This window comes from Ranitomeya imitator, chromosome 2, assembly GCF_032444005.1.
Source record: "Ranitomeya imitator isolate aRanImi1 chromosome 2, aRanImi1.pri, whole genome shotgun sequence".
Lineage (NCBI taxonomy): Eukaryota > Metazoa > Chordata > Amphibia > Anura > Dendrobatidae > Ranitomeya > Ranitomeya imitator.
In genome coordinates, this window is record NC_091283.1 from 553,258,096 (window position 1) to 553,281,214 (window position 23,119).

Sequence of the window (23,119 nt, forward strand, 5' to 3'; positions counted from 1 at the left end):
GTACACCTCGTACACACGCGGCTGTGCTCCGTACACCTCTTACACACAACTCCGCTCTGTACACCTTTCACATGCTGCTCTGCTCCGTACACCTCGTACACACGCGGCTGTGCTCCGTACACCTCGTGCACATGGCTCCGTACACCTCTTACACACGACTCCGCTCCATACACCTCGTACACACGCTGCTGTGCTCTGTACACCTCATACACACGCGGCTGTGCTCCGTACACCTCGTACACACGCGGCTGTGCTCCGTACACCTCGTACATACGGCTCCGTACACCTTTCACATGCTGCTCCGCTCCGTACACCTCGTACACATGCGGCTGTGCTCCGTACACCTCTTACACACGACTCCGCTCCGTACACCTCGTACACACACGGCTGTGCTCCGTACACCTCGTACACACGACTCCGCTCCGTACACCTTTCACATGCTGCTCCGCTCCGTACACCTCGTACAAACGCGGCTGCGCTCCGTACACACGCGGCTGTGCTCCGTACACCTCTTACACACGACTCCGCTCCATACACCTTTCACACGCTGCTCCGATCCATACACCTCGTACACACACGGCTCGGCTACATCCACACTGTAAACACCTCCTGACCTCACACATACACTTACCTTCCTCCGGCGCCATGGCAACCAGCAGAGTCCTGTACACGGAGGTCCTCCCGATCATGTGACCCCTGACTACTCCCATCGTGTGACCTCATCACAGGTCCTGTGCGCACAGAGCAGCCATTATGTGGTGTGCTGCTCTGCGGGTGCAGGGACTCAGGGAGCCGACCGGGTGATATACATACCTCCCAACCAGTGCGGGACAATTAATGTCCCGCCTGGGATCGCGGGGCTGACTATCAAAATCAGGACAGTCCCGCTGGATCCGGGACGGTTGGGAGGTATTGGAATCCACAGGTGTAAAACCGCAGGTGGAATCCGCACAAAAACCGCAGTAATTCTGCAGTACTCCAACAGTGCGGATTTCCTATGGATTTACCAAAATCAGTGCGAAAAATCCGCACACCAGTGTGCACATACTCTAAGAGGCTGAACAGCGCGACCGTGTGCACAGCCAGTCGCTATTACATAGCAATGCAGATTTTCCTTCTCTCCAGTGTTTTCTGGGCGCTTTTCTCAGGTAGGCTTCGGAGTGGAATCGCCTGAATCAGCGTTGCCTGCACATACTCTAAGGCAGAGGTCCCCAACTCCAGTCCTCAAGGCCCACCAACATGTCATGTTTTCAGGATTTCCTTAGTCTTGCCCAGGTAATAATTGCATCACCTGTGCAATGCAAAGGAAATCCTGAAAACATGACCTGTTGGTGGGCCTTGAGGACTGGAGTTGGGGACCTCTGCTCTAAGGGGCCGCTTTAATTTGTCGGCGGTGCTGATTTATTTCATAGTGTGCTCTTATTTTCTGGCTTCAACTGTTGAAAGTTGAGAATGTAAACAGAAAATGACATTTTCATGGTAAGTGTGTCTGCGCAGTGTGGTTACTCCATTATGATGCTGCTACATGTGCTGCCTCAATACATTTTCTGACAAACTTCCCGCCTTTTCTTTTATTTTCTAAACAAACTTTATTGACACTAAAACTGTCCCACGTGACACGACATTTTTCGCGCATGCGTTCTAGAACCGTATTATTTACGCACGCGCGGCACTGTGCCCGCCCCTCTCAACCAACCAAAGCTTTATTGCTTTTAGACATTCTGTGTTGTGTCTCGTCTTGCGCATGCGCAGTGTTAGCTGTCGTTTCCTCCTTAGACCGGCCGCTGCCATCTTCACCGGGGCGGAAGAGGCGAGTAAGGGCAGTTTCGTCTTGACAGCGCCTCCGGGCCGCGGCTGTGTGGTGTCAGGCTGTTCCCTGGCGCGGTGAGTGGCACTAGGCTCGGGGCGACATTGTAGTGTGTGGTGGCTTCTGTTATTGTGCTTCTTGTCAGGTGTTTGTGCTGTGTCGTACTACGCAGTGCTACAGCCCCCTCATACACAGCTCTCCTGTGTGCTGGTTACTCCAGGCCCCTGGAAGACTGGACCGTGATCCTTATTGTCATGTGCTCCTGTAAAGTGATCCTTGCTCTCTTATTTCCATGCCCTGATGGCACGGTTCTGGGCACTTTGGGGGAGACTTTTCTTTTAAACTGGTGCAAAGGAAAAGTGGAGTAGTTTCCCATGATAACCAATCAGATTCCTCCTCTTGTTTCCCAAAGACCCTGTAAAATGGCAAAGCTTAAATGTGGTTGCTATAGGCAACTGCGCCACCTTGGGCGGCATAGATTTACCAATAGTCACGGTTACATACTTCCAGTAATATGGGTGTGGATTGCTTCGCAGGACCCGGTGTATTAGCCATATCTGTGGCCAGAAGGTGAGGGCATTCCTTGCTCTAATTAGCCAGCCTGGCATGACGTAACGTGCTCGTCGCACCAACACATCAGCCTGGTGCTAGGTCGGCTAAGGAGAAGGGTCATCGCTCCCATCTGGTGGCAACAGATTACTGTCATGGCCGCAGGTCCAGGGCCTGCATATCTATTGGCACTGTCTCCAGTATGTCTCTGTGCAATGCTGGAATGATACATGTGTGACTATAGATTGCATTAGGGGTTGGTCTAATCTGGTCTGAGAACTGGTTATTCAGACTTTTGTTTTTCCCTACACAGTGGTAGACTAACTAACATGCACATCAGTAAAAACAAGTATGAAGCTAGACGCCATCGGCTCCTGTGTTTTTATTTTACTCCCATGATTTGCCCGTTATTCTTCTGAACAAGTTGTCTCATCACAGTCCCTTCCATAGTCAGAGTGGGGACTTATGAACATTGTTTTTATTCTGCTTGCTTATATAGCGCCAGTATATTCTGCAGCACTTTACAGACCCTGTCATCACTTACAGTCCTATCAATATGTCTTTTAAAGTATGGGAGTTACCTGAGGAGAGCATTTATAGAATACAGGGAGGTCCCTTACTTGGGGTCACTGTCAATATCTGATAGACATATAAAGAAAAATAATAATACAAAAAAGTGCTAGTAAGTATGAAACGTGGCATGACTTTCTTAATGACCGCTGCAGTTATAGTCATATGCGGTGGTGGCTCTTTTTTTCGTTTACCATGACAGACACCATGGTGGAACCTAACAGACCTCATTATAAATACGTCGGGTCCATTGGGCACTGCCTTGGTTGATCATCTGACAAATCCACCACAGTACCAATGTGAATAGAGCATGTTTTTCAGGTGGATTTTCCCTGAAAAAGGGCTGCAAAAATCATTATAGTGCACAAACGATAATGCAGAGCATGTTCACTCTTATGTCACTAATCGCTTCAGGGTTCGGAAACGTTGCATTGGGTTCAATAAGTAATGCGTTCACTCCAGCACTCAAAGCTGCCTGGTCTACATAGTAGCACGTATACGGTAAAGACGCCAGTGTCGGAGCTGCCACAAAAACTACTGAGAAGATATCAGCGAAGGTGATTCAGTGAAAAGACCTCCAGTGTTTTCTTGCCTTGTAAAACTCAGCAGTTTTGCCAATATCTTAAAGATGTGTGCACGTACCCTCATGACAATCCAGTCAAGTTGGTGTAAAATGTACAGTAATTTTTTTTTTTTTTAAATGATCCTTTAATCATGGGGTAACTGTTCATAAAATGCCAAAATCTGAATAGCTGTATCTAGCACCTGCATCTGTTATCTAAGAAACCAGCACCTTTTTGTGGTGAAGAAAACAAAAAAGGATCCAGGTGTTAGCGGTAGTTCAAAACCACGATCACATCTTGAAGATCGGTTATAGCATCTGTTCTTATCCGTTTAATGTCTGGTTCGTCTCTTACACAGAGACCATATATTAACTGGATCTTTAGAACAGGGAGATAGAGCCTGTTCTGTCCACGCCACGCTTGGATCTTATATGACTGCATCTCCAAGACCAGTGTACAAAAAACAGACTTCACCATAAGTCTCCTGCATGAGCAAAGGTTGGCGAATCATCAGCTATTGAGTAGGGAAGATTGTGGCTTCCTTTCTTGAATTAGTAATGTAGCAAATGAAGGCAATCTATAAATCCCCGGATTATCATCAGATTGTGGAAGCCTTGTGTGTGCGGTGATGAACCTTTGGAATATTTGCTCTTCTGAATGCCATTGTACCTGCTTTACTCTATGAAGTACACTGCTAGGGGCAGCAGGTTACTGGAGAGATTTCTGCCATGTCACTATTTATTCTTCATGTCTGTTTTCATCAAGTGTCAATATTGGTGTTTAACCCCTTCATGACCCAGCCTATTTTGACCTTAAAGACCTTGCCGTTTTTTGCAATTCTGACCAGTGTCCCTTTATGAGGTAATAACTCAGGAACGCTTCAATGGATCCTAGCGGTTCTGAGATTGTTTTTTCGTGACATATTGGGCTTCATGTTAGTGGTAAATTTAGGTCAATAAATTCTGCGTTTATTTGTGATAAAAACGGAAATTTGGCGAAAATTTTGAAAATTTCGCAATTTTCACATTTTGAAATTTTATTCTGTTAAACCAGAGAGTTATGTGACACAAAATAGTTAATAAATAACATTTCCCACATGTTTACTTTACATCAGCACAATTTTGGAAACAAAATTTTTTTTTGCTAGGAAGTTATAAGGGTTAAAATTTGACCAGCGATTTCTCATTTTTACAACGAAATTTACAAAACCATTTTTTTTAGGGACCACCTCACATTTGAAGTCAGTTTGAGGGGTCTATATGGCTGAAAATACCCAAAAGTGACACCATTCTAAAAACTGCACCCCTCAAGGTGCACAAAACCACATTCAAGAAGTTTATTAACCCTTCAGGTGCTTCACAGCAGCAGAAGCAACATGGAAGGAAAAAATTAACATTTAACTTTTTAGTCACAAAAATGATTTTTCAGCAACAATTTTTTTATTTTCCCAATGGTAAAAGGAGAAACTGAACAACGAAAGTTGTTGTCCAATTTGTCCTGAGTACGCTGATACCTCATATGTGGGGGTAAACCACTGTTTGGGCGCACGGCAGGGCTTGGAAGGGAAGGAGCGCCATTTGACTTTTTGAATGAAAAATTGGCTGTACTCTTTAGCGGACACCATGTCACGTTTGGAGAGCCCCCGTGTGCCTAAAAATTGGAGCTCCCCCACAAGTGACCCCATTTTGGAAACTAGACGCCCCAAGGAACTTATCTAGATGCATAGTGAGCCCTTTAAACCCCCAGGTGCTTCACAAATTGATCTGTAAAAATGAAAAAGTACTTTTTTTTTCACAAAAAAATTATTTTCGCCTCAATTTTTTTATTTTCACATGGGCAATAGGATAAAATGGATCCTAAAATTTGTTGGGAAATTTCTCCTGAGTACACCTATACCTCACATGTGGGGGTAAACCACTGTTTGGGCACATGGTAAGGCTCGGAGGGGAAGGAGCGCCATTTGACTTTTTGAATGAAAAATTATCTCCATCGTTAGCGGACACCATGTCGCGTTTGGAGAGACCCTGTGTGCCTAAACATTGGAGCTCCCCCACAAGTGACCCCATTTTGGAAACTGGACCCCCCAAGGAACTTATCTAGATGCCTAGTGAGCACTTTAACCCCTTTACCCCCAAGGGTGGTTTGCACGTTAATGACCAGGCCAATTTTTACAATTCTGACCACTGTCCCTTTATGAGGTTATAACTCCGAAACGCTTCAACGGATCCTGGTGATTCTGACATTGTTTTCTCGTGACATATTGTACTTCATGATAGTGGTAAAATTTCTTTGATAGTACCTGCGTTTATTTGTGAAAAAAACGGAAATTTGGCGAAAATTTTGAAAATTTCGCAATTTTCAAACTTTGAATTTTTATGCAATTAAATCACAGAGATATGTCACACAAAATACTTAATAAGTAACATTTCCCACATGTCTCCTTTACATCAGCATAATTTTGGAACCAATTTTTTTTTTGTTAGGGAGTTATAAGGGTTAAAAGTTGACCAGCAATTTCTCATTTTTACAACACCATTTTTTTTTAGGGACCACGTCTCATTTGAAGTCATTTTGAGGGGTCTATATGATAGAAAATGCCCAAGTGTGACACCATTCTAAAAACTGCACCCCTCAAGGTGCTCAAAACCACATTCAAGAAGTTTATTAACCCTTCAGGTGTTTAATAGGAATTTTTGGAATGTTTAAATAAAAATGAACATTTAACTTTTTTACACAAAAAATTTACTTCAGCTCCAATTTGTTTTATTTTACCAAGGGTAACAGGAGAAATTGGACCCAAAAAGTTGTTGTCCAATTTGTCCTGAGTACGCTGATACCCCATATGTGGCAGTAAACCACTGTTTGGGCGCATGGGAGAGCTCGGAAGGGAAGGAGCGCTATTTGACTTTTCAATGCAAAATTGACAGGAATTGAGATGGGACGCCATGTTGCGTTTGGAGAGCCACTGATGTGCCTAAACATTGAAACCCCCCACAAGTGACACCATTTTGGAAAGTAGACCCCCTAAGGAACTTATCTGGATGTGTGGTGAGCACTTTGACCCACCAAGTGCTTCACAGAAGTTTATAATGCAGAACCGTAAAAATAAAAAATCATATTTTTTCACAAAAATTATATTTTTGCCCCCAATTTTTTATTTTTCCAAGGGTAAGAGAAGAAATTGGACCTCAAAAGTTGTTGTCCAATTTGTCCCGAGTACGCTGATACCCCATATGTAGCAGTAAACCACTGTTTGGGCGCATGGGAGAGCTCGGAAGGGAAGGAGCGCCGTTTGACTTTTCAATGCAAAATTGACAGGAATTGAGATGGGACGCCATGTTGCGTTTGGAGAGCCACTGATGTGCCTAAACATTGAAACCCCCAACAAGTGACACCATTTTGGAAAGTAGACCCCCTAAGGAACTTATCTGGATGTGTGGTGAGCACTTTGACCCACCAAGGGCTTCACAGAAGTTTATAATGCAGAGCCATAAAAATAAAACAAAATTTTTTTCCCACAAAAATTATTTTTTAGCCCCCAGTTTTGTATTTTCCCTAGGGTAACAGGAGAAATTGGACCCCAAAAGTTGTTGTCCAATTTGTCCTGAGTACGCTGATACCCCATATGTGGGGGGGAACCACCGTTTGGGCGCATGGGAGGGTTCGGAAGGGAAGGAGCGCCATTTGGAATGCAGACTTAGATGGAATGGTCTGCAGGCGTCACATTGCGTTTGCAGAGCCCCTAATGTACCTAAACAGTAGAAACCCCCCACAAGTGACACCATTTTGGAAAGTAGACCCCCTAAGGAACTCATCTTGATGTGTTGTGAGAGCTTTGAACCCCCAAGTATTTCACTACAGTTTATAACGCAGAGCCATGCAAATAAAAAATATTTTTTTTTCCACAAAAATTATATTTTAGCCCCCAGTTTTGTATTTTTCCAAGGTTAGCAGGAGAAATTGGACCCTAAATGTTGTTGTCCAATTTGTCCTGAGTACGCTGATACCCCATATGTGGGGGGGAACCACCGTTTGGGCGCATGGGAGGGTTCGGAAGGGAAGGAGCGCCATTTGGAATGCAGACTTAGATGGAATGGTCTGCAGGCGTCACATTGCGTTTGCAGAGCCCCTAATGTACCTAAACAGTAGAAACCCCCCACAAGTGACACCATTTTGGAAAGTAGACCCCCTAAGGAACTCATCTTGATGTGTTGTGAGAGCTTTGAACCCCCAAGTATTTCACTACAGTTTATAACGCAGAGCCATGCAAATAAAAAATATTTTTTTTTCCACAAAAATTATATTTTAGCCCCCAGTTTTGTATTTTTCCAAGGTTAGCAGGAGAAATTGGACCCTAAATGTTGTTGTCCAATTTGTCCTGAGTACGCTGATACCCGATATGTGGGGGGGAACCACCGTTTGGGCGCATGGGAGGGCTCGGAAGGGAAGGAGCATCATTTGGAATGCAGACTTAGATGGATTGGTCTGCAGGCGTCACATTGCGTTTGCAGAGCCCCTAATGTACCTAAACAGTAGAAACCCCCCACAAGTGACCCCATATTGGAAACTAGACCCCTCATTGAACTTATCTAGATGTGTTGTGAGAACTTTGAACCCCCAAGTGTTTCACTACAGTTTATAACGCAGAGCCGTGAAAATAAAAAATCTTTTTGTTTTCCAACAAAAATTATTTTTTAGCCCCCAGTTTTGTATTTTCCCAAGGGTAACAGGAGAAATTGGTCCACAAAAGTTGTTGTCCAATTTGTCCTGAGTACGCTGATACCCCATATGTTGGGGTAAACCCCTGTTTGGGCACACAGGAGAGCTCGGAAGGGAAGGAGCACTGTTTTACTTTTTCAACGCAGAATTGGCTGGAATTGAGATCGGACGCCATGTCGTGTTTGGAGAGCCCCTGATGTGCCGAAACAGTGGAAACCCCCCAATTATAACTGAAACCCTAATCTAAACACACCCCTAACCCTAATTCCAACGGTAACCCTAACCACACCTCTAACCCTGACACACCCCTAACCCTAATCCCAACCCTATTCCCAACTGTAAATGTAATCTAAACCCTAGCCCTAACCCTAGCCCTAACCCTAGCCCTAACCCTAGCCCTAACCCTAACCCTAGCCCTAGCCCTAACCCTAGCCCTAACCCTAGCCCTAGCCCTAACCCTAGCCCTAACCCTAGCCCTAATGGGAAAATGGAAATAAATACATTTTTTTTTATTTTTCCCTAACTAAGGGGGTGATGAAGGGGGGTTTGATTTACTTTTATAACGAGTTTTTTAGCGGATTTTTATGATTGGCAGCCGTCACACACTGAAAGACCCTTTTTATTGCAAAAAATATTTTTTGCAATACCACATTTTGAGAGCTATAATTTTTCCATATTTTGGTCCACAGAGTCATGTGAGGTCTTGTTTTTTGCGGGACGAGTTGACGTTTTTATTGAAAACATTTTTGGGCACGTGACATTTTTTTATCGCTTTTTATTCCGATTTTTGTGAGGAAGAATGACCAAAAGCCAGCTATTCATGAATTTCTATTGGGGGAGGCGTTTATACCGTTCCGCGTTTGGTAAAATTGATAAATCAGTTTTATTCTTCGGGTCAGTACGATTACAGCGATACCTCATTTATATCATTTTTTTATGGTTTGGTGCTTTTATACGATAAAAACTATTTTACAGAAAAAATAATTATTTTTGCATCGCTTTATTCTCAGGACTATAACTTTTTTATTTTTTTGCTGATGATGATGTATGGCGGCTCTTTTTTTGCGGGACAATATGACGCTTTCAACGGTACCATGGTTATTTATATCTGTCCTTTTGATCGCGTGTTATTCCACTTTTTGTTCCGCGGTATGATAATAAAGCGTTGTTTTTTGCCTCGTTTTTTTTTTTTTTTTCTTACGGTGTTTACTGAAGGGGTTAACTAGTGGGACAGTTTTATAGGTCGGGTCGTTACGGACGCGGCGATACTAAATATGTGTACTTTTATTGTTTTTTTTTTTTTATTTAGATGAAGAAATGTATTTATGGGAATAATATATTTTTTTTTTTTCATTATTTTGGAATATTTTTTTTTATTTTTTTTACACATTTGGAAATTTTTTTTTTTTACTTTTTTACTTTGTCCCAGGGGGGGACATCACAGATCAGTGATCTGACAGTTTGCACAGCACTCTGTCAGATCACTGATCTGACATGCAGCGCTGCAGGCTTCACAGTGCCTGCTCTGAGCAGGCTCTGTGAAGCCACCTCCCTCCCTGCAGGACCCGGATCCGCGGCCATCTTGGATCCGGGGCTGGAGGGAGCAGGGAGGGAGGTGAGACCCTCGCAGCAACGCGATCACATCGCGTTGCTCCGGGGGTCTCAGGGAAGCCCGCAGGGAGCCCCCTCCCTGCGCGGTGCTTCCCTGCACCGCCGGCACATCGCGATCATCTTTGATCGCGGTGTGCCAGGGGTTAATGTGCCGGGGGCGGTCCGTGACCGCTCCTGGCACATAGTGCCGGATGTCAGCTGCGATAAGCAGCTGACACCCGGCCGCGATCGGCCGCGCTCCCCCCGTGAGCGCGGCCGATCGGCTATGACGTACTATCCCGTCCAGGGTCAGATAAGCCCAGGGCACCTCGACGGGATAGTACGTCTAAGGTCACAGAGGGGTTAAACCCTCAGGTGCTTCACAAATTGATCCGTAAAAATGAAAAAGTACTTTTTTTTCACAAAAAATTTCTTTTCGCCTCAATTTTTTTATTTTCACATGGGCAATAGGATAAAATGGATCCTAAAATTTGTTGAGCAATTTCTCCCGAGTACGCCGATACCTCATATGTGGGGGTAAACCACTGTTTGGGCACACGGCAGGGCACGGAAGGGAAGGCGCGCCTTTTGACTTTTTGAATGGAAAATTAGCTCCAATTGTTAGCGGACACCATGTCGCATTTGGAGAGCCCCTGTGTGCCTATGCATTGAAGCTCCCCCACAAGTGACCCCATTTTGGAAACTAGACCCCCCAAGGAACTTATCTAGATGCATACTGAGCACTTTGAACCCCCAGGTGCTTCACAGAAGTTTATAATGCAGAGCCATGAAAATAAAAAATAATTTTTCTTTTCTCAAAAATGATTTTTTAGCCTGGAATTTCCTATTTTGCCAATGGTAATAGGAGAAATTAGACCCCAAATGTTGTTGTCCAGTTTGTCCTGAGTACGCAGATACCCCATATGTGGGGGTAAACCACTGTTTGGGCGCACGGCAGGGCTCAGAAGGGAAGGCACGCCATTTGGCTTTTTAAATGGAAATTTAGCTCCAATCATTAGCGGACACCATGTCGCGTTTGGAGAGCCCCTATGTGCCTAAACATTGGAGATCCCCCACAAATGACCCCATTTTGGATACTAGACCCCCAAAGAAACTAATCTAGATGTGTGGTGAGCACTTTGAACCCTCAAGTGCTTCACAGAAGTTTATAACGCAGAGCCATGAAAATAAAATAAAAAATTTCTTTTCTCAAAAATGATTTTTTAGCCCGCAATTTTTTTATTTTCCCAAGGGTAACAGGAGAAATTTGACCCCAAAAGTTGTTGTCCAGTTTCTCCTGAGTACGCTGATACCCCATATGTGGGGGTAAACCACTGTTTAGGCACATGCTGGGGCTCGGAAGTGAAGTAGTGACGTTTTGAAATGCAGACTTTGATGGAATGCTCTGCGGGCGTCACGTTGCGTTTGCAGAGCCCCTGATGTGGCTAAACAGTAGAAACCCTCCACAAGTGACCCCATTTTGGAAACTAGACCCCGAAAGGAACTTATCTAGATGTGAGGTGAGCACTTTGAACCCCCAAGTGCTTCACAGAAGTTCATAACACAGAGCAGTGAAAATAATAAATACGTTTTCTTTCCTCAAAAATAATTTTTTAGCCCAGAATTTTTTAATTTTCCCAAGGGTAACAGGAGAAATTTGACCCCAATATTTGTTGTCCAGTTTCTCCTGAGTACGGTGATACCCCACATGTGGGGGTAAACTACTATTTGGGCACTTGCCGGGGCTCGGAAGTGAAGTAGTGACGTTTTGAAATACAGACTTTGATGGAATGCTCTACGGGCGTCACGTTGCGTTTGCAGAGCCCCTGATGTGACTAAACAGTAGAAACCGCCCACAAGTGACCCCATTTTGGAAACTAGATCCCCCAAGGAACTTATCTAGATATGTGCTGAGCACTTTGAACCCCCAAGTGCTTCACAGACGTTTACAACGCAGAAAAGTGAAAATAAAAAATCATTTTTCTTTCCTCAAAAATTATGTTTTAGCAAGCAATTTTTTATTTTCACAAGGGTAACAGGAGAAATTGGACCCCAGTAATTGTTGCGCAGTTTGTCCTGAGTATGCTGGTACCCCATATGTGGGGGTAAACCACTGTTTGGGCACACGTCGGGGCTCGGAAGTGAGGGAGCACCATTAGACTTTTTGAATACAAGATTGGCTGGAATCAATGGTGGCGCCATGTTGCGTTTGGAGACCCCCTGATGTGCCTAAACAGTGGAAACCCCTCAATTCTAACTCCAACACACCCCTAAACCTTATCCCAACTGTAGCCGTAACCCTAATCACAACCCTAACCCCAACACACCCCTAACCACAACCCTAATTCCAACCCAACCCTAAGGCTATGTGCCAACGTTGCGGATTCGTATGAGATTTTTCAGCACCATTTTTGAAAAATGCGCGGGTAAAAGGCACTGCGTTTTACCTGCGGATTTACCGCGGATTGCCAGTGTTTTTTGTGCGGATTTCACCTGTGGATTCCTATTGAGGAACAGGTGTAAAACGCTGCGGAATCCGCACAAAGAATTGACATGCTGCGGAAAATACAACACAGCGTTTCCGCGCGGTATTTTCCGCACCATGGGCACAGCGGATTTGGTTTTCCATATGTTTACATGGTACTGTAAACCTGATGGAACACTGCTGCGAATCCGCAGCGGCCAATCCGCTGTGAATCCTCCGTGTGCACATAGCCTAATTCTAAAGGTATGTGCACACGCTGCGGAAAACGCTGCGGAGCCGCAGCAGTTTCCCATGAGTTTACAGTTCAATGTAAACCTATGGGAAACAAAAATCGCTGTACACATGCTGCAGAAAAACAGCACGGAAACGCAGCGGTTTACATTCTGCAGCATATCACTTCTTTCTGCGGATTCCGCAGCGGTTTTACAACTGCTCCAATAGAAAATCGCAGTTGTAAAACCGCAGTGAAATGCGCAGAAAAACCGAGGTAAATCCACAGCGGTTTAGCACTGCGGATTTATCAAATCCTCTGCGGAAAAATCCGCAGAGGACCAGAATACGTGTGCATATCCCGAACCCTACCCCTACCCCTACCCCTAACCCTACCCCTAACCCTACCCCTAACCCTACCCCTAACCCTACCCCTAACCCTACCCCTAACCCTACCCCTAACCCTACCCCTACCCCTACCCCTACCCCTAACCCTACCCCTAACCCTACCCCTACCCCTACCCCTACCCCTAACCCTACCCCTAACCCTACCCCTAGTTCTAACTCCAACCTTAGTGAAAAAAAAAAAATTCTTTATTTTTTTTTATTGTCCCTACCTATGGGGGTGACAAAGGGGGGGGTCATTTACTATTTTTTTATTTTGATCACTGAGAGAGGTTATATCTCAGTGATCAAAATTCACTCTGGAACGAATCTGCCGGCCGGCAGATTCGGTGGGCGCACTGCACATGCGCCCGCCATTTTGGAAGATGGCGGCGCCCTGGAAAGAAGACGGACACCGGCAGGCTCGGTAAGTATAAGGGGGGGGGGGAGATCAGGGCACGGGGGGGGCGTTGGAGCACGGGGGGGGGCGTTGGAGCACGGGGGGGAGGCGTCGGAGCATGGGGTGGGGGGCGTCGGAGCACGGATGAGGATCGGTGTGAGGGATCGCTGTGCAGGGGGGGTGATCGGAGCACGGGGGGGGGATCGCTGTGCGGGGGGGTGATCGGAGTGCGGGGGGGTTGACTGGAGCACGGGGGGAGCGGACAGGAGGACGGGGGAGCGGAGCACAGGACGGAGGGGAGCGCTGCACAGATCGGGGGGCTGGGGGGGCGATCGGTGGGGTGGGGTGGGGGCACATTAGTATTTCCAGCCATGGCCGATGATATTGCAGCATCGGCCATGGCTGGATTGTAATATTTCACCAGTTTTTTAGGTGAAATATTACAAATCGCTCTGATTGGCAGTTTCACTTTCAACAGCCAATCAGAGCGATCGTAGCCACGGGGGGGGTGAAGCCACCCCCCCTGGGCTAAACTACCAATCCCCCTGTCCCTGCAGATCGGGTGAAATGGGAGTTAACCCTTTCACCCGATCTGCAGGGACGCGATCTTTCTGTGACACAGCATATGCGTCACAGGTCGGATTGGCACCGACTTTCATGACGCATACGCTGTCACAGGTCGGGAAGGGGTTAATAATAATAAAAAAATAATAATAACGTAGGAAACCCCTCACTAGTGCCAGAGACCAGCAGTGGTTTGTGCATGTCAGCAGTATGGATTGGGACACGGCTATATTTCTACACACTATGCTACAGCCCAAACAGCACAAGGTGTGCCTTTAATTGCTTTATAACATATATTATCTATTTGCAAATTACACCTTGGTTTTAAACTGGGGGGTTCTCCAGGATCAGGATTTTTTTAGGTTAAGGTTAATGGCACAAAACAACATAAATCCCCCCCCAGCCCCCGCTGCATCCACAATGCTATTGTGTTTCCCCCAGTCTCTGTTGTTTTTGCAGAAACTGTGGCGGCCTTGTACACATGTACACATGTCCCATCCTACAGGGTCCATACCTGGCCCATGATACACAGAAGTGTGAATCCGGTCTTTGCCTAATGTTTATCCCCCCAAATTTTCCAAGATAATTGAAATCTTTCCATGAGCTGCAGTGATCCAACAAAATGGAGAACTGTAGTCACGGCCTTTCAATCCCCCAAATGTTTGCATTGTTCATTTTGTGTATTCCGTCAGTCATACATTCTGCAGATAAGATCATTTTTTACTAGTGTAAAGTTATACAATTTCTGCCTGACTATTCCCCCTTTTCTGGAATATTGGCCCCATTGACTTTTTTTTTCCTGCTCATTGGTGTTCGTGTCCATGGATAATACAACACCAACATCTCGTGTCCCAGCAGTCAGGCCCACCACTCGCCACCAATGTGCTGTCATATCTCATAATCTGAAAAAAACTCTTTGGGTAGACTCACTTAGGACTGAAATGTTACAGCACCGGAGTGGTAGGAGATTGGTAAGGTGTGTGATTGTTTTTTGTTTGTTTGTTTTTTTTATTGTTTACCTGTATTCTGAAATTACTGATTTATGGCTTGTTTATTTTATTAAATACTCTTATTAAATAAACCCCTCTGAGGTGGATTTAATGTAATTGTTCCATCTCTCTGCAGGACATGGATGTGTTTTACATGTTTAGTTGAGTATTATTTCCTCTAACGTTGCTCATGGAAAAGCGTGTAGTCTGTGATTCTGTACTTCCTGGTAGCAGCCTGATAGAACGTAGTAGTCACCATCCAGAAATGGTTCCATGGTAGTACAACTAGTTCTAGTAAAAATCCGGTTTGCAGAAAAGCAGATGTGACTGTCCTGGTACACACGTGTAATACATATTCGGAAGGCAATCACATAGATAGTTAAGCTATATTAACATCTAATTTGGTTCCTGCCCACGTGTCCAAAGCCCCCGTTATTCCAATTGGTAGCAGTGCTTTTTCTGGGCATCTGTTGGTGGATGTTATTGGACAGCAATGTCTACTTTAGTCTTGCAAATGGCAGACGTCACTGTTCTCAGGCTCCTAACGATCAGACATTGGTGGCACATACCAAGTTTATGCTGGACTGTGTGCCCACATTGAGCTTTTGGTGAGGTTTTGATGCTACATATTTTTTGCTTCATCAAATGATTAGCATCTCGCAGTTCCAGCAAAGTGGATGGGATTTACAGTAATCTAATGGCCAGTGTACTTTTTTTTGGCGTAAGCTGACCTGCGATGCGTGTTCCAAGTCTGCAACATGTCAATTTATCTTGCGAGTACGCTAATTTTATGTGCAGGTTTTTCCCATAGACTTTCATTAGCTGTGGAAAATGTGATAAATGCATGTAATCCGCTCTTGACTGTATGAATAAAGTTTTGTCAAAGCCAAATGCCAGAAAGTATCAAAACGAAGCTCATTCAGACCTACATGTACATGTGTGTTCTATCAACTAGCACATACACCCATTCTAATCTGTAGGGCTGTTCACATGTCCCTTTTTTCCAGTTGCATGGATTAAGAGTGCCAATATAAGTCTATGGGTTGGTGAAAACCACGTGCAGCACGCGAATGGCATCCAAGCACCATCTTGTGCGGTCTGTGTATTTAACATTGCAGAGGATGGGAGAATTTATCCGTCCGTGAAAAACACTATGTAAAATTGGACACACGGACCACACACTGGCGACACACTGATACTGATCCAAAACACTGACGCCAGTACCATTTTTTTCACTGGTTTGAGAATTAGGCTTTATTCAAAACCTGGTTTACCCAAAAAGACACAAACTGCAGCGATAAAAACGCAATTATATTTCTAATAGGTGCTGAAATGCTGCAGAAAATCTGCAGTCATTGTAGAAACTTGGCCTGATAGAATTTGTGTTTTTTTTTTTTTTTCTTGGGGTCGCTGATTTACCATTTCTCCTTCTTTGTTCCCATTTTTCAAATGAAAGAATGCAGACTTTAGCCTAAAGGGTTGTTGTGTGGCAGATATTTTACTGAACAGGCAGAAGCCTGCGTGATTGCTGCTCCGCTACCTGTACAGGGCGTGATCACCTTTGCTTGCCTCATGAGAGCTGGGTTACAGCCATGAGAGCAAGGTTTCACTTGTGTCACAATACAAGCTCTAAAGTCAGGTAGTCAGTTTGGTTTCTACAGCAAACTTTGTCCCTTTCGGCATTTACCTTGTAAAGATGGCTATTAAATGGGTTTTCTCATAATGATACCCTCTGTCCATATGCCATGTTAGAGCATATAGAGGTGGTCTCCTTCTTGCAAGAACCCTAAGGCTATGTTCACACCTTGCGTCGGGTCCCTGCGGGTTCTCCCGCAGCGGATTTGATAAATCTGCAGGGCAAAACAACTGCGGTTCTCCCTGCAGATTTATCGCGGTTTGTTCCGCGTTTTCCGCTGCGGGTTTCTGCCTATACTATTGATGCTGCATATGCAGCAATATGCAGCATCAATTGTAATGTTAAAAATAATAAAAATTGGTTATACTCACCCTCTGATGTCCGGATCTCCTGGGCGCTGCACCCGGCGGTCCGGTTCCTAAGATGCTGTGGGAGAAGGACCCTTCGTGACGTCACGGTCATGTGACCGCGACGTCACCGCAGGTCCTGGTCGCACAGCAACTCTGACCGGACGGCCGCGTGCAGCGCCCAGGAGCTCCGGACATCAGAGGGTGAGTATAACCAGATTTTTTATTTTTTAACCCCAAATATGGTTCCCAGGGCCTGGAGGAGAGTCTCCTCTCCTCCACCCCGGGTACCACCCGCACATTATCCGCTTACTTCCCGCAACGTGGGCACAGCCCCATGCGGGAAGTAAGCGGTTCAATGTATTCCTATGGGTGCAGAATCGCAGCGATTCTGCACAAAGAAGTGACATGCTGCGGGTTGTAAACCGCTGCGTTCCCGCGCGGTTTTTCCCGCAGCATGTGCACAGCGGTTTGCAGTTTCCATAGGGTTTACATGTTACTGTAAACGCTATGGAAACTGCTGCGGACCCGCAGCATCAAAATCGTGGCGGTTCCGCGGTAAAAACCGCTAAGTGTGAATATAGCCTTAATCGGCTAGGACTTTAGAGTGGCTCCTGTTCTGGCGAACACTTGACCAATCCTTGTATTACATGGTAGCCATTTCGCTGAATGGCAGTGACATAATGCGACATCTGACTTTGGTTTCCTTGGCAAAATCGACTGTTTGCGGCTCCGGCGCAGGCGTACTTTGCCTGCCCTGTTGAGGGCAGAGGAAAGTACTGCAGTGCGCAGGCCCTGGAAAGGTCAGAGAGGCCCGGCACCTGCGCAGTGCAGTACTTTGCTCTGCCCTCAACAGGGCAGACAAAGTACGCCTGCGCCGGAGCCGCTGCGTGAAGACCAGCAGAGGACGTCATGGAATGAAGATGAGAGGCGCCGGAACAGACCTGAGACACCCATTTCACCAGACCGCAGCGGGACCGCCCCCGGGTGAGTATAATATAACGTCTTTTTCTCCTCTTTCAGGTTACATCGGCGGCTTATCTACAGCATTCCAGAATGCTCTAGATAAGCCCCTGATGACGGTGAGCTTACCTCACCATCGATTTTGGGGGTGACAGGTTCCCTTTAAGAGACATGGCTTCAGTCTGCACTGCTTTACTGTTCCCAAATCTTTCATGAGCTTTTAGTCCTCAATATCACATATGCAAATGAGTTTGTGTCTTTTTCCCTCGGACTAGTCCCTCCTCAAACCTTCTAATGATGCGTAAACTGTATCTTTCTTGAAATGTATGTTTGTTGAAATATTGCAGTGTTAGGATGGAACATCAAATGCCTCATTAGAATAGTGAAATCTGCACCCATACCATTAGGGTAAGTTCACACAGGGCGTTTTTGCTGTGGTTTTTTTTTTTTTTGCTGTTTTTTAATGCTAATTTTCAGCTGCTTTTTACAGTACCAGCAAAGCCTATGAGATTTCAGAAATCTCATGCACACACATTGTTTTTTTTTTTTGTATGATCAGTATTTTGTGCTTTGCTGTGTTTTTTGGACTTGGAGCATGTTGCTTCTTTCTGCGTTTTTTCAGCGTTTTTCACCCATTGACTTCAATGGGTGTTGAAAAAATGCAGCAAAAACGCAGGTATCATTATTTGCTGCATTTTTGCTGCTGAAAATTCAAGGACATTAGCATGGACAAAGAGAAAAAAAACGCACCAAATACGCAACAAAAATTCACCTAACCTGCGTTTTTGACGCAGCTTCTTTCCTGCCAAGAAGATCAGGTTTTGCTGCAGAAAAAAAAGATGCAAAAACACCCTGTGTGAACTTACCCTTATACTAACAGTTAGGTGCTGTCAGAGTGCCTTTAAAGAGCACAATAATGCAGAGATGGTAAACCAACTGGCTGGTTTAATTTTAAAGGGTAGCCCAAGACGAACATTGATGAGCTAAGATTTTGGGGGGTACGACACCCAGTGCCCACTGTACAGCTAACATCTGCTCTTCCAATGGCCGAATGTAAGCATTCTAGTGGAACCCAGCAGCTCCCTCGATAGTTTAGGGGCTGCTGCTGAGTACTGCAACGTATCTTCCATTCTATGACCTAGATCATCAACATGTCTGTCCCGGTCAGCCCCTAAAGCTGACCATAGACATGAGAGAATTTTCAGCGGATATTGGAAGATTAGTCTAAATTTTGTGAAGGCTACTGAGAATCTGATGTCTGTGGGGTTATCCATATCGGATTAACAGCAGATGCTACGGAACCTAGCTGGCTCTTCCGGTGTTTTACAGATAAATATTACTGTATGTCTTTGGCCAGGTGGTCCATACACTTGGCGGTCTTCATATTGATGAATGTTGGAAGAACCCAAAAATGTCTTATGTCTGGCTGGCCATCCACATGCATCTCTAGAAGGATTGAATATATTGTATTTCCTTTGTTCTCTTTGTAGATAAGCCAGTGTCAAAGGTGTCCTGGCCACTTCCTCCCATCTTCCCATTAAAGGTACCGTCACACAACGATTTTGTTAACGATATCGTTGCTTTTTGTGACGTAGCAACAATATCGTTAACGAAATCGTTATGGGTGACAGCAACCAACGATCAGGCCCCTGCTGGTTGATCGTTGGTCGCTGCGATTGATCAGGACCTTTATTTGGTCGCTGATCACCCGCTGTCATCGCTGGATCGGCGTGTGTGACGCCGATCCAGTGATGTGTTCACTGGTAACCAGGGTAAGCATCGGGTTACTAAGCACGGTCCTGCGCTTAGTAACCCGATGTTTACCCTGGTTACCCGGGGACCTCGGCATCGTTGGTCGCTGGAGAGCTGTCTGTGTGACAGCTCCCTAGCGACCACACTACGATTTACCTATGATCACGGCCAGGTCGTATCGCTGGTCGTGATCGTAGGTAAATCGTATAGTGTGACGGTACCCTTAGGCTATCAGTATTTGGTCAGTATTTTACATCAGTATCTGTAAGCCAAAACCAGGAGTGGGTGATAAATACAGAAGTGGTGCAGATGTTTCTATTAGGGTATGTGCACACGTCAGGATTTTTAGCGTTTTTTTTTTTTGCGGAATTTCACTATAAAAACGCTATAAATTCGGTAAAAAAAGCTAACATTATGCATCCTATCTTTTAGAATGCATTCCGCATTTTTTATGCAGATGTTAGCGTTTTTTTCCGCAAAAAAAGACGCATACCGCAAAAAATCCGGACATGCTCTATCTTTTTCCGGATTTTTTGCGGATTTCCTATCAAAAAGGTCATTCCGGAAAATAAAATAAAAAAAAAACGCGCAAATTCTGCGAGAAATCCACGCGAAAAAAGCATGCGGATTTCTGGCAGAATTCTCAGGATTTTGTCAGGAAAAAATCCTGACGTGTGCACATACCCTTATACTTTTCCTCTATTTGTTCCACTCCTGGTTTTGGCTTACAAATACGGATGTAAAATACTGACCAAATACTGCAAGTGTGACGGCAGCCTTAGGCTTCTTTCACACTAGCGTCGGAATCTCCCCGTCGCAATGCGTCGGGGAGAGATTCCGACGCTAGCGTTTGCTGCATTGCACAATGGGTGTAGCGGATGCATTTTTCCGGCGAATCCGCTGCCCCATTGTAAGGTGCGGGGAGGTGGGGGCGGGGTTCCGGCCGCGCATGCGCGGTCGGAAAAAGCGGTCCGTCGGGAGAAAAAAACGTTACATGTAGGGTTTTTTTCTCCCGACGGTCCGCCAAAGCACGACGCATCCGTCGCAAGACGGATGCGAAGTGTGCCAATCCGTCGCAAATGCGTCGTCAATAGAAGTCTATGGGGAAAAAACGCATCCTTGCAAGCACTTTTGCAGGATGCGTTTTTTCTGCAAAACGACGCATTGTGACGGATTTAAAAAAAACGCTAGTGTGAAAGTACCCTTATATGTAAAGAGGTCGGCCTGATCTCCTAGTGTACTGAAGCAAATGACTGATGTGTCTATGTTTGTCTTGACCTGGTTCAGACCTCTAATCCTATTATGGTGATTGTGGACAACTATACAACTGCTCAGACTCGGAGTTTTTTTTTAATGAGAATTATTCCTATATAATTCCTATTCTAGTGCACACCGATCCACATTTTCAGCTTGTCTAGCACCTGTTTAACCCCTTGCTGATGTGAAATTAAAGTTGCACGCCCCTGTGCCGCTATATAAAGCTGGCTCAGTAGCTGCTCTTACTCCATACATGGATGATGCCAACTGTGTTATGCAGCAGGCATCTGCCTCTAACAGCACTGACCGGAGCTAGCTCTGATAAGCTGTGGTTTGACCCTTTAAAGGAAATCGGTCACACAAAAAAATGCCAGTCCAACTACAGTGATAAAATAAAATGTTCTTTTCCTTGCAGCTGCTTGACTCCAGTCATCTGAGTGGTTCAGGGAGCAATGGTCACTGCACTATATAGTGACCTCCCATCACCTTGAGTGACAGTGTGTGTGCAGAGCAGGCTGTCAGTGCTGGGGAGTACAGCATGCTCATTCTATAGCCAGCCCTAACTGTTAGCACTCCCTGCTCTGCTCCAATGAATGAAAGTCATGGGCATCAGAGATGATGTAGCTTTATTATCTCCCTTTAGACACTGTCCAGTAAACCAGCCTAACCAGCCATTATATCTGCACATACACAGAGCTTTTGGAGGTGATGGATTCCTTATGAATACTGTTGTCACTTTATAACTGCGTCATTAGACACGTGAGTCATGTGTTGCCCTTTTGGGCGTTCATTGCTCTCTACCTTTCCCCCATGACATGATCATGTAGTGCCAATGTGTTGTCCAAATAAAAAAATATAAGTGATTGAATCGCTCCCCTTTTGTCAGTTTAAAAAAATCAATAAAAAATTAAGCACATTTAGGGTATGTGCACACGTTCCGGTTTTTTCGCGGGTTTTTCGCGATAAAAACGCATTACAAACTGCAGACATATGCATCCTATCATTTACAATGCATTCTGCAATTTTTGTGCACGTGATGCGTTTTTTTTCCGCAAAAAAAACGCATTGCGGTAAAAAAAGCAGCATGTTCATTAATTTTGCAGATTTTTCGAGTTTTTCCCGCTATTCTATGCATTGGGAAAAAAAACGCCAAAAAAAGCTTCAAAAACGCAAAAAAAACCTTGAAAAAAGCATGCGGATTTCTGGTAGAAATGTCCGGTTTTTGTCAGGAAATTTCTGCTAGAAAATCCTGACGTGTGCACATGCCCTTAGTGCATCCGTAAAAATCCGATCTATCAAAAAATAGTGATTTATCGTGTAGGGAAATGACAGAATTGTCATACCATGGAAGCGCAAAAAGTGAAACTGAGTCGACCACAAAGAGGCAAACCTTTTTCTATGGAACCTCTAGTCTTCCTTCCCTGTCTCCATTGTAAACCCTTTCCACCTTTATTGCTATCTGCCGCCAGACCTGCTAACACAATTGATCTTGGAAGTGGCTGATCAGGTGGCAGGCAGGTTATTGCTCCATATCTCCATGCACTGCTGCTGACATGGCTGAGGAATGGCCTATGAATATAGGGTACTTGGCAGCAAGCTGACAAGAGTACATTGTAAAATGTAAATAAAGCAAATACTTATTTATTTATTTTTTTTTCATTTCAGTTATGGTCTTTTTGCAACTTCCAATCTTTGGGTAACTAGAACTCCCAGGAGCTCATGACAGATACAGATCATCACTACCAGCTAGGGGTTGTAGTTGTCCTTTAAAGGGAACCTGTCACCCCGAAAATCGCGGGTGAGGTAAGCCCACCGGCATCAGGGGCTTATCTACAGCATTCTGTAATGCTGTAGATAAGCCCCTGATGTTGCCTGAAAGAGGAGAAAAAGACGTTATATTATACTCACCCAGGGGCGGTCCCGCTGCTGGTCAGGTCAGATGGGCGTCTCCGGTCCGCTGCGGCGCCTCCTATCTTCATTACAAGACGTCATCTTCTGATCTTCAGCTCCGGCGCAGGCGTACTTTGCCTGTCCTGTTGAGGGCAGACAAAGTACTGCAGTGCGCAGGCGCCGGAAAGGTCAGAGGCCCGGCGCCTGCGCACTGCAGTACTATCCTCTGCCCTCAACAGGGCAGAGCAAAGTACGCCTGCGCCGGAGCCGTGGCTGAAGATCAGAAGATGACGTCTTGTAATGAAGATAGGAGGCGCCGCAGCGGACCAGAGACGCCCATCTGACCTGACCAGCAGCGGGACCGCCCCTGGGTGAGTATAATATAACGTCTTTTTCTCCTCTTTCAGGTAACATCAGGGGCTTATCTACAGCATTACAGAATGC

General features: G+C 45.3%; 2 protein-coding genes and 1 pseudogene across 4 annotated transcripts in view; 2 read left to right on the top strand and 1 right to left on the bottom strand.

The window, feature by feature from the left end:
• The window catches only part of LOC138664928 (uncharacterized), a 386,930-nt gene that overhangs the window by 172,160 nt on the left and 191,651 nt on the right, over positions 1-23,119 (bottom strand). The gene's annotated exons all lie outside the window — the stretch shown is intronic.
• ITCH (itchy E3 ubiquitin protein ligase) overlaps positions 1,750-23,119 on the top strand; it is a 159,670-nt gene continuing 138,300 nt past the window's right edge. Inside the window, exon 1 of the mRNA XM_069751972.1 lies at positions 1,750-1,884. The gene's annotated coding sequence lies outside the window, so the exon portion shown is untranslated. The remainder of the gene's footprint in view (positions 1,885-23,119) is intronic.
• LOC138668294 (U2 spliceosomal RNA) lies at positions 3,779-3,952 on the top strand (annotated as a pseudogene).